This window comes from Saimiri boliviensis, chromosome 13 (genome assembly GCF_048565385.1).
Source record: "Saimiri boliviensis isolate mSaiBol1 chromosome 13, mSaiBol1.pri, whole genome shotgun sequence".
NCBI lineage: Eukaryota > Metazoa > Chordata > Mammalia > Primates > Cebidae > Saimiri > Saimiri boliviensis.
Window position 1 is genome coordinate 69,026,456 of NC_133461.1, and position 8,826 is coordinate 69,035,281.

General features: G+C 48.8%; 1 pseudogene; it reads right to left on the minus strand.

The window, feature by feature from the left end:
• Positions 1-1,116: 1,116 nt before the first annotated feature.
• Positions 1,117-1,867, minus strand: LOC141580905 (uncharacterized protein C15orf39 pseudogene; annotated as a pseudogene).
• Between the last annotated feature and the right edge of the window lie 6,959 nt (positions 1,868-8,826).

Genomic DNA, 8,826 nt, shown 5'->3' on the forward strand with positions numbered 1-8,826 from the left:
AGTGATGCCAGATCCTCACTCGATAACAGAATGACCGAGCCTGGATTTCCTTTGCATCCCATTAAGACATCTGCTCCAATTTTGTAAGTGTTCAGGGGTCAGGGATGCTGGTCAGCCAGCCCCTAAGCTCATCTGCACCTCACTGCCTCAGGCCCTGCTCCATCCTGACCAGGTAAGGGCCTGGGGCAAAGCTGCCACTATGGGGATGGAACTAGGAGCAGTTTCTACAGGGAAGAGGCAGGGTGGTGGAAATGCGAGAGGGTGGAGGTGGAGGCAGCAAGGAGATAAAAACTAGAGAGGGCCTCAGGCCGAGATGCCAGGTGTTCTGACACAGGAGCCGCCATGGCAGAATCCACTCGGTCCCATCACCAGATCCCTAGCTGAGGAAGTGTGATCATACACAGCACACAACACTTCAGCAGTTGTGTGTCCTCCAGGACATTAAAAACACAAGCTGGAGAACAGAGGCACAAGACACCATTTAGCAGAGGAAAAGCAAACACAAAACAACGCGGCCTGTGGGCACACTTCTGTGACGTCAGGGCCGGGGAGGACTGAAAACCGCATGTTCAAAAAGGCACCTGTGAGCCTCACCAGGTCTCGGGCACGAGGAGCTTTGTGAACAGGGTGCCCTTCCCTGACATGGGAAAGACTGAGGGTGGGAAGTGAGCTTAGGGGACGGCTTGGGAGTGTGATTTGGGATTAGTTCAGTGTGGGAGAGACCCAGGTGCCGAAGCTCAGCAGGCAGTGAGTGATGTGGGGCTAGAGCTCAGAAAGGGGAGGCTGGGCTGGACTCAGGGAAATGATCTCAGCTAGAAAATAGGTCCTAACCAGGGCGCCGGGAACAGCGTACCCCAGATGGAGAAGGCACAGGCAGAGGAGGAGGGATCCCGGAAGGTGCGGCGCCAAGGGAGGCCGAGGAGTTTCCATGGGGACAGAGCAGCTGGCATGTTCAGAGGACTAGAAAGCAGGCTATGAAGGTCTGCTGATAGTCTGGAGGGTCGAGGGGTGGGGGTGCCTCAAGCCCACCCAAGAGCCCCCTGCTTGGGCAGGAGTCCTGGAATCCCCCAGGCCCAGCTGTGACCCACTCACCCAGCACACACACCTGACACTTGCTCACACCCCTCCAAGGGCCACTGGGGCTACCCCGTGCTCACCCAGCTGGTGGCATACACAGTCGGGCAGCTGGAGGCCGAGCAAGTCTGGGTGAATGTCGGGCAGCTGGCACAGCGCCAATAGCTTCAGCATTCACGAGGTGCAGCCCTGTCCTCGGACGGCATGGTGGCTGCGGCTCCACCAGACGCTCCTGCCGCACACGGTCCACAGAATCGGGGGCAGCTGAGGGAAGAGCCACTCCTTCACCAGGTGGATGGGACAAAGACGGCGCCAGCTCACACCACGTGGGGGAAGGGGCACCGGTGGATGTGATTGAGGCCCTGCAGCTGGGACGGTGGCTTGGCCAGCAGCCCCTGCATACCCTGGCAGTCCTGCCATGCAGCCCAGCCCCAGGGCCCTGCCATCTCTAGCCACTGGAGAAGCTTCTCTGGAGGACAGTGGGCCACTGAGCCTGAAATAGCATCACACAGGGACGTGTGTAATCCTGTCAAGTGCTGCTCCGGGGAATTCCCGCTGGCTGAAGTAGTTGCTGGAGCAGAGCCTGGAGCTGGAGCCTGAGCCAGAGCCAGAGCCACAGCCACAGCAGGGGATGGAGCTAGAGCAGATCTGGGGGGAGGCCACGGCTGGAGGGCTGTGCCAGGCTGAAGCAGGTCATGGACAGGAGCTGCTGAGCAAGAATCCATACTCCAAAGTTTTGTTTTCTCCTGAGATTAGGTTTCACTCTGCAACCCAGGCTGGAGCGCAGTGGCATGATCACGGCTTGCCGCAGACTCAACCTCCTGATCCTCCCACTTCAGCCTCTTGAATAGCAAGGACCACAGGTGTACATCAACACGCCTGGGTTTTTTTCCCTTTTCTTTTCTTTTCTTTTCTTTTCTTTTTTTTTTGGTGGAGATGTAGTTTTGCCATGTTGCCCAGTCTTGTCTCAAACTCATGAATGTAAGTGATCTGCTCTTCTCGGCCCCCCAAAGTGCTGGGTTACAGGTATGAGTTACTGTGACAAGCCCTTTTTTCTTTTCTTTATTTTTATTTTTATTTTTATTTATTTTTTTTTTTGACATTAGGTCTCCATCTGTTACCCAGGCTGGAGTGCGGTGGTGTGGTCACTGCTTTCTGCAGCATCAACCTGCTGGGCTCATGAGCTCTTCCCACCTCAGCCTCTTGAATAGCCCACCACACTGGGCTAACATTTTGTATTTTTGGTAGAGATGGAGTTTTTCATGTTGCCCAGTCTGGTCTAGATCTCCTAAACTCAAGTGATCTGCCCACCTCAGCCTCCCAAAGGGCTGGGTTACAGGCGTGAGCCACTGTGCCCAGCCATTTGTTTGTTTTGAGATTAGGGTTGCTCTGTTACCCAGGCTGAACTGCAGTGGTGTGGTCATTGATGCAGCCTCAAACTTCTGAGCTCAAGCGGTCCACCCACCTCAGCCTCTTGAATAGCTGGGATCACAGGTACACATCACCACACCTGGCTAATGTTTTGTTTTTTTAATAGAAATGGGTTTGGCCATGTAGCCCAGGTAAGTCTTGAATTCCTGAACTCAAGTGATCAGTCCACCTTGTCCTCCAAAAGTGCTAGGTTACAGGTGTGAGACACTGTGCCCAGCCCTTTCTTTCTTTCTTTCTTTTTCCTTCTTTCTCTCTCTTTCTTTCTTTCTCTCTCTCTTTCTCTTTCTTTCTTTCTTTCTTTCTCTTTCTTCTTTCTTTCTTTCTCTTTTTTCTCTTTCTTTCTTTCTTTTTTTTTTGAGAGTAGGTCTTATTCTCTAACCCAGTCTGGAGTGCAGGGGCATGTTCACAGGTTGCTGCAGCCTCAACCTTCTGGCTCAAGCAATCCTCCCATCTAAGTCTCTTGAATAGCTGGGACCACAGGTGCACACCACTAAGCCTGGCTAGTATTTTGTTTTCTTCATAGAGATGGGGTTTTGCCATGTTACTCAATCCGGTCTCCAACTCCTGAACTCAAGTGACTTCCCCACCTTGACGTCCCAAAATGCTGGGTTACAGGCATGAGCCACTGTGCCCAGCCACTTTTTGTTTTTCTTTTTTTTTTTTCTTGAAATTAGGTCTCACTCTGTTACTCAGGCTGGAGTGCAGCTATGTGATCACAGCTTGCTGCACCCTAAAACTTCTGGGCTTCACTGATCTTCCCACCTCAGCCTCTTGAGTAGCTGGGACCACAAGTACATACCACCACACCTGGCTAATTTTTTATATTTATGGTAGAAATGTGGTTTTGCTATGTTGCCCAGTTTGGTCTCAAAATTCTGAATTCAAGTGACTTGCCCACCTCGTTTTCCCAAATTGCTGGGTTACACATGAGACCTACTGTGCACAGCCCTTTCTTCTTCTCTCTTTCTTTCTCTCTTTCTCTTTCTTTCCTTCCTTCATTCTTTCTTTCTTTTTTTCTTTCTTTTTTATTTTGATATTAGGTGTTGCTCTGTTTCCCAGGCTGGATGGGGGTGGCATGGTCACAGATTGCTGAAGCCTCAACCTTTTGGGCTAAAGTGATCCTTCCACTTCAGCCTCTTGAATAGCTGAAACCACAGGTGCACACCACCATGCCTGGCTGATGTTTTTGTATTTTGGTAGAGATGGGTTTTAGCCATGTTGCCAACTCTGATCTTCAACTCCTAAACTCAAGTCTCAAGTGATCTGCCCTCCTTGGCTTCCCAAAGTGCTGGGTTACAGGCATGAGTCACTGCTCCCAGCCCTTTCTTCTTCTCCTCCTCCTTTGTCTTCTTCCTCCTCTTCCTTTCTTTTCTTTTCTTTTCTTTCTTTTTTTTTTTTTTTTTTTTTTGAGGCGGAGTTTCACTCTTGTTACCCAGGCTGGAGTGCAATGGCGTGATCTCGGCTCACCGCAACCTCCGCCTCCTGGGTTCAGGCAATTCTCCTGCCTCAGCCTCCTGAGTGGCTGGGATTACAGGCACGTGCCACCATGCCCAGCTAATTTTTTGTATTTTAGTAGAGACGGGGTTTCACCATGTTGACCAGGATGGTCTCGATCTCTTGACCTCATGATCCACCCGCCTCGGCCTCCCAAAGTGCTGGGATTACAGGCTTGAGCCACCGCGCCCGGCCCTTTCTTTTCTTTTCTTTTCTTTTTTTTAGATTAGGTCTCACTCCTTATGCAGGCTGGAGTGCAGGGGTGTGATCACAGCTTGCTGCAGCTTCAACCTCCTGGGCACACATGATCCTCCCACCTCAGCCTCTTAAATAGCTGGAACCAAAGGTGCACACCACCACACCTGGTTATTTTTTTTGTATTTTTGGTAGTGATGGTGCTTTGCCATGTTGCCCCATTTGGTCTCGAACCCCTGACCTCAAGTGATCTACCCACCTCGGCCTCCCAAAGTGGTGGGTTACTGACATTGCCACTGTGCCCATCCTCAACCTCCTGGGCTCAAGTGATCCTCCCACCTCAGCCTCTTAAATAGCTGGGACAACAGGTGTACACCACCACAACTGGCTAATTTTTTGTGTTTTTGGTAGAGATGGAATTTTTTTTTCTTGTTATGTTGAGATTAGGTCTCGCTCTGTTATCCAGGCTGGAGTGCAGCGGCATGGTCATGGCTTGCTGCAGCCTCAACTTCCTGGGCTCAAGCGATCCTCCCACCTCAGCTTGTTAAATAGCTGGGACAATAGGTGCACACCATCACGACTGGCTAATTTTTTGTATTTTTGGTAGAGATGGAATTTTTTTTTCTTGTTATGTTGAGATTAGGTCTCACTCTGTTATCCAGGCTGAAGTGCAGTGGCGTTGTTATGGCTTGCTGCAGCCTCAACTTCCTGGGCTCAAGTGATCCTCCCACCTCAGCCTCCTGGGACAACAGGTGCACACCACCATGACTGGCTAATTTTTTGTATTTTTGGTAGAGATGGAGTTTTCCATGTTGCTCTGCCTGGTCTCGAACTCCTGAACTCAAGTGATCTGCCCAACTTGGCCTCCAAAAGGGCTGGTTTATAGGTGTGAATCACTGAGCCTAGCCCTTTTACTTTTTATTTATTTTTTGTTTTTATTCAGATTAGATGTTGCTGTTACCCAGGCTGGAGTGCAGCTTGCTGCAGCCTCAACCTCCTGGGCTCAAGTGATCCATCCACCTTAGCCTCTTGAATAGCTAGGACCACAGGTGCACACAACCATGGCTGGCTAATTTTTTGTACTTTTGGTAGAGATGGGGTTTGGCCATGTTGCCCAGTCTGCTCAACTCCTGAACTAAAGTCATCTGCTCACCTTGGCCTCCCAATGTGCTGAGTTACAGGCTTGAACCACTGTGCCCAGCTCTTTTTTCTTCTTTTCTTCTTCTTCTTCTTCTTTTTTGAGATGAAGTCTCACTCTGTTATCCAGGCTGAAGTGCAGTGGCATGATCACGGCTCGCTGCAGCCTCAACCTCCTGGGCTCTCCACTTCAGCCTCTTAAATCGCTAGGACCACAGGTGCACATCACCGTGCCTGGCTAATTTTTTGTATTTTTGCTAGAGATGAGGTTTTGCCATGTTGCCGAGTCTGGTCTCGAACTCCTGAACTCAAGTGATCTGCCCACTTCAGCCTCCAAAATGCGGGGTTACAGATGTGACCCACTGTGCCCAGGCTTTTTTTCCTTTTCTGTTTTTTTTTTTTTTTTTTTGAGATTAGGTCTCCCTCTGTTACCCAGGCTGGAGTGCAGTGGCATGATCACTACCTGCTTCAGACTCAGTCTCCTGGGCTCAAGCTATCCTCCCGCCTCAGCCTCTTGAATGGCTGGGACCACAGATGCACATCACCACACTGGGCTAATTTTTTGTAGTTTTGGTAGAGATGGAGTTTTGCCATGTTGTCCAGTCTGGTCTTGAACTTTCGAACTCAAGTTATCTGCCCACTTCAGCCTCCCAAAGTGCTGGGTTACAGGTGGGAGCCACTATGTGCAGCCCTTTCTTTTTTTTTTTTTTAAATTTTTAATGTTATATATTATTTTGAGATGAGGTCTAGCTCCATTACCCAGTTTGGAATAGAGTGGCGTGATCATGGCTTGCTGCAACCTCAGCTTCCTGGGCGCAAACGATCCTCCCACCTCAGCCTCTTGAATATCTGAGACCACAGGTGCACACCACCACACCTGGCTAATTTTCTGTATTTTTGGTAGAGATGGGGTTTTGCCATGTTGCTCAGCCAGGTCTTGAACAACTGAACTCATGTTATCTGCCCATGTTGGCTTCCCAAAGTGCTGGATTACTGGCATGAGCCACTGTGATCAGCCTTTTTTTCTCCTTTTGTCTTTTTTTTTTTCTTTTCTTTTTTGAGATTAGTTCTTTCTCTAATACCCAGGCTGGAGTGCAGTGGCGTGATCACGGCCCTCTGCAGTCTTAACCTTTTGGGTTCAAATGATTCTTTCACGGCAGTGTCTTTAATAGCTGGAAATAGAAGTGCGCACCACCAAGCCTAGCTAATTGTATTTTTGGTAGAGATGGGATTTAGCTATGTTGCCCAGTGTGGTCTTGAACTCCTGAACTCAAGTGATGTGACCACCTCAGCTTCCCAAAATTCTTGTTTACAGGTGTGAGCCACTGTGCCCAGCCATTTTTTCTTCCTTTATCTTTTATTTTTTAATTTTTATTATTATTATTATTTTGAGATTAGGTCTTGCTGTGTTACCCAGGCTGGCATGCAGTGGTGTGATCATGGCTTGCTGTAGCCTCAACCTCCTAGGCTTAAGCAGTCCTCCCACTTCAGCTTCTTTTATAGCTGAGACCACAGCTGCACACAACCACTCCTGGCTAATTTTTTGTATTTTTGGTAGAGGTGGGGTTTTGGCATGTTGCCCAGTCTGGTCTCAAACTCCTGAACTCAAGTGAGCTGAAAACTTTGGCCTCCAAAGTGTAGGATTACAGGTGTGAGCCACTGCTCCCAGCCCTTTTTTTTTCCTTTTGGTTTTATCTGAGATTAGATCTGTCTGTTACCCAGGCTGGAGCGCAGTGGCATGATCATGGCTTGCTGCAGCCTCAATATCCTGGGCTCAAGTGATCCTTCCACCTCAATCTCTTGAATAGTTGCAACACAGGTGTACACCACAAGTACTGGCAACTTCTGTGTATTTATGTCACAAATGGGGTTTTTCCTCTGTTGACCAGTCTGGTCTGAAACTCCTGAATACAAGTGATCTGCCCGCCTCAGCCTTCTGAAGTGCTAGGTTACAGGCGTGAACCATTGTGCCCAGCTCTTTTTTCCTTCTTCATCTTCTTTTTTTTTTTTTTTTTTTTTTTTTTTTTTCAGATTTAGTTTAACTCTAGTACTCAGGCTAAAGTGCAGTGGCGTGATCACGGTTTGCTGTAGCCTCAGCCGCCTGGGCTCAAGTGATCTTTCCACCTCAGCCTCTTGAATACCTATAACCACAGGTGCACACCACCACACCTGCCTAATTATATGCATTTTTGGTAGAGATGGGGTTTTGCCATGTTGTCCATTCTGATCTCGAACTCCTGAACTCAGAAGTGATCTGCCTACCTCAGGCTCCCAATTAGCTGGGTTACAGACATGAGCCACTGTGCCCAGCCCCCTCCCCTTTTATTCCCCCAATTGTTTTTTTATTTGAGATGAGGTTTTCTCTGTCATCAAGGCTGGAGTGCAGTGGCATGATCACAGCTTGCTGTAGCTTCAACATCTGGGGTCAAGTGATCATTCCACCTCAGCCTGTTGAATAACTGGGACTATAGGTGCACACCACCAGGCCTGGCTAATTTTTAAAAATACGGTAGAGATGGAGTTATGCCATGTTGCCTAGTCTGGTCTTGAACTCCTGAACTCAAGTGATCTGCCCACCTCGGCCTCCCAAAGTGCTGGGTTACATGCGTAACTGTGCCCATCTCTCTTTTCTTACTTTGTTTTTTGTTTTTGTTTTTGTTTTGGAGATTAGGTCTCGCTCTGTTACCCAGGCTGGAGTACAATGGTGTGATCATGGCTTGCTTCAGCCTCAAAGTCCTGGGCTCAAGCGATCCTCGCATTTCAGCCTCTTGACTAGCTGGGACCACAGGTGCACAACACCATGCCTGGTTAATTGTATTTTTGTTAGAGATGAGGTTTTTCCATTTTGCGCATTCTGACCTTGAACTCCAGAACTCAAGTGATCTGCCCATCTCAGCTGCTCAAAATGCTGGGTTACAGGCCTGAGGCACTGTGCCTGGCTCTTTTTTGTTTGTTTGTTTGTTTGTTTTGTTTTTAATTTTTCCTTTTTTTGTTGTTGTTTTTGAGGTTAGAGCTTGCTCTATTACCCAGGCTGAAGTGCAGTGGTGTGACCAGAGCTTGCTACAGCCTAACCTTCCTGGGCTCAAGCGACCCTCCCACTTCGCCCCCTGAATACCTTGGACAACAGGTACACTCCACCGTGCCTGGCTAATTTTTTGTCTTTTTGGTAGAGATGGGGTTTTGCCATGTTGCTCAGTCTGGTCTTGAACTCTTGAACTCAAGTGATCTGCCCACCTCGACTTCCAAAATGCTGGGTTACAGGCATGAGCTACTGTGCCCAACCTTCTTTTATTTATTAAAGATTAGTTCTTGCTCTGTTATGCATACTAGAGTGCAGTGGTGTGACCATGGCTTGCTGCAGCCTCAACCTCCTGGACTCAAGTGATCCTCTCACCTCAGCCTCTTAAATAGCTGGGAACACAGGTGCACACCACCACGCATGGCTAATTTTTTTTCACTGGCAGAGTGTGGGTTTTGCCATGTTGCCCAGTCTGG